Below are 3,497 nucleotides of genomic sequence, written 5' to 3'. Positions count from 1 at the left end.
TGCTGCTTTCCGGACTCAATAAAAATTGCAATTACTAAAAAAAAGCCCCATTCTATTGCATTTGAAGGAAGTGTATTCGGATTAATTTTATATGAAAATGTTTTGGTTTAACACATATACCAGGAATCTTGTGATAAACTACTTTGGGAATGAGCTTCTGAGTGAGAAGAGTAGCTGGAGTAAGGATGGTTGGGGATACTGGATCTGTAGACACTGGAACAAGTGGCCTTGAATGGATTATAGCAGACACTTCTGCCAGGAAGGTGGTTAAGACCTCATGAGTAAGCCTTGTAGAGTTCAAGTCCATTAGCATAGAGTCCAGTATCCTACGTGTGATTCCTATCATTCTCTCCCATGAGCCACCCATGTGGGAAGAGTGTGGAGGATTGAAGAGCCACGTACAGCTCTTTTCAGCTAAAAAGTCCTGCAGGCTCCAATGAAGTTAGTTCCACAGTCAGATCTTAATGACTTTACTGGTCCTCTGATGGCAAGGAATCACCTTAGAGCATTGATAAAACATGAAGCATCCATGGATTCTAAAACTTCAATGTATACTGCACGCACACTCATACAGGTGAACAGCACTCCCCAACGTTTGCTATTTGCTTGGCCACCATGTGTTCTACGTGCTGTTACTGACCATGGCCCAAAAAGATCCAGACCAACATGAGTGAATGGTGGGTCAGTACTTAGCCTGTCAGCTGCAAATGTGACATTTGCTGTTGCTGATGCTTTCCTCTTAGTTTGCAGCATTGAACACAGCTGTGCAGTATAGCTGTAATCTGTCTTTTTGCTCCTACAATCGAAAGGCCTGCTGCTCTTATGGCACCTTCTGTGAAATGTCTGCCTTGGTGCTTAACCCTTTCATGGTAATGCTGTATGAGCAAGGTGGAGAGATGATGGTGACCTGGTATAATAAGAGGATTCTGTTCTTGCTCTCCCAATTTGGCCTTGTTTAAACATCCACCAACCCTTAGCTTGCCATGACTGTCTATAAATGGGTTCAGGTTGGCAATTGACTGTTTTTGGGAATGTTCTGCTTGTCATGGATACATTTGATTTTTGTGCCAAAGACATTCGATTGTACACTGTGTATGATGATCAGCTCACTTTCAGCAATGTCTTTTGCAGAGAGGTTTTTGGCATAAGTACCAGCCTTGACATTCAGTGTCACTAGACTTGGTGTGATAGTATTGTGCAATATGGACTAACCTTGCAATGATGCGTACAAGCCTTGTCCACTTGAAGAACCATTCAAAGCGTTGACAGTATGGCTCTTTGTTCAGATCTGGTGAGAAGGGTCTTGACTTCAGGACGAATCTCTGGATCACTGTCAGGATCTTGAAGATTGAAGACCTCAGCTGTACTTTCTTCTGTATGATCAAGCAGGAACTCAGGACTTGTTAACCAAGAAGAATTTGCAAAGGCACATGCAGACAGTGGCCTGGTGGCATGAAGAGGTAATGGTGCAACCCAGCTGTTAGACATATCTTTGGAGAATTCAGTGTCCATTATGTTGATGAATTGTCTGTCTTCAACTGACGTGGCTATTTTGTTGTCATCACGTGTAGTATAAAACACTGTGCTGCCTAAGTTATCATCACAGGTGATGGGGATAACATCAGATACCTGGATGATGTCAAGAGGCTTCTCCTTTACTTCATAGTGGTGAGGGCATTGTCTGAAGTGAGATGCATGCCCATTCCTTAACATGTGAGTTTTGAAAGAGTTGATCTCAGATGGTGTGCGCATTCTATTTAAGCATACATCTCCCACTATTACCCAGCCTAGGTCAAGTCCATTGCACTCCTGGCATACTTTATGAACTCTGAGAATGTCTCTTCCCAGAAGGACTAAGATGTCAGCATCCATGTCCATTGGAGGGATCTCAGTAGCCAGGTGCCTTAAGTGGGGATGGTGATATGCAGTTCTGGAGTGGGAATCTCTTCCCTGTTGTCTGGTATTTGGTCACACTCAACCAATGATGTCAATGGTATGCCCTTCTTTGCTTTGATGTGAGAGATCATAAACCCATCAGCTCTTCTTCCAGAAGTCTCTATACAACCAGAACAGGTGTTGAGAGTATATGGTGTTGCATGTCCCTGTATGCCAAAGATATCAAAGAATTTCTGTTTGATCAGGGATCTGTTGCTCTGCTCATCTATTATGGCATACATCCTGGTAGCTTTTTCAGGCTGACCCTCTGGATATATTTTGACTAGACATACTTTGGCACAGCATTTGTGACTGAAACCTTTCCCACACACTTCAGTACATGAAGATGAGACATTTGTTGTGGCAGGAGCATGACTTTGTTGCTCCCCACCATGATTTGAAGCAGGATTGGATGCAGGTGGTTGCTGTGGATTGCCTGGAAGTGGAACAGAATGCATAGCTGTAACGTGCTTGTCACTACTGCATTCTGTGCACTTGACAAAGGCTTTACAGTCTTTAACAAAATGATCATAAGAAGCACAGCACCTGTAGCATATTCCAAGTTTTTGGAGAACCTCTTTCTGCTCTTGTATAGTCTTTGCTCTAAGCCCATGACATTTCTTAAGAGGGTGAGGTTTTTTGTGAATAGGGCACTGATGGTTAGGATCTTTGTCTCTATCACCCGAACCACTCCGTTGAGCAGGAGATGGTACAGGAGGTGAGATGTCTGTCTTTTTTGTAGACACAGCTCTACGTAAGTCTCTGTGTTTAGCTGCTGTGTTATCATACCTTGATGACGATGATGATGAAGCAGGCACACTGGATTCACTGAAGATGAAGCTGGGATCATTTCTTGTACAGGCTTGTTCACTGATGAACTTGCAAAAATATGAGAATGGAGGGAAATATACATTATAGACTCTTGTATTTTGAGCCTTGTTGTGTCCATTTCTCCTGCAGGTTGTATGGCAGTTTTAACACCACTGGATTCACACCATGGGAGGTGTCCAGGTAGCTTAGACTAGGTAGACGTGGGTCTGTTTTTGCCAATTCTATCTCCATGAGGAGAGCACTTAGTTCTTGAAGCTTGTGATGATCTTTGTTACCTATTTTTGGAAAGTTTTGCAGTCTCTTGAATAGAGCATTTTCTATTGCTTCAGAGCTACCATAGGTTTGCTCAAGTCTTGCCCATGCAGCAGCAAGACCTGCATCTGGAGAGTCAACTTGTACTGTTCTCAGTCTTTTAACACGATCTGCAGATTCTGGCCCCAGCCACTTTATGAGTAAATCAAGTTCCTCCTTGGTGGTAAAGTTGAGATCAGCAATAGCAGCTTTGAAGGTTGATCTCCAAGATCTGTAGTTCTCTGGACAGTCATGAAACCTTGAGAGGCTAATGTTGATGAGCTCTTGGCGAATCATGTATCTGGCGAAGTCAGAGAGGTCTGATCTCTCACTCTTTGGTGCCAAAGAAACTTGTGGGACCCCTTGGGTGTGAAAGTTCTCTGGTGAATAAAGGTGAGGTGTACCAGGATAGAATGACGTTGCAAGAGCATTCGGCTGTG

Source organism: Vipera ursinii (assembly GCF_947247035.1).
Source record: "Vipera ursinii genome assembly, chromosome: 6".
Classification (NCBI taxonomy): domain Eukaryota; kingdom Metazoa; phylum Chordata; class Lepidosauria; order Squamata; family Viperidae; genus Vipera; species Vipera ursinii.
The sequence above is the reverse complement of the archived record's forward strand: the minus strand, read 5'-3'. Positions refer to the sequence as shown.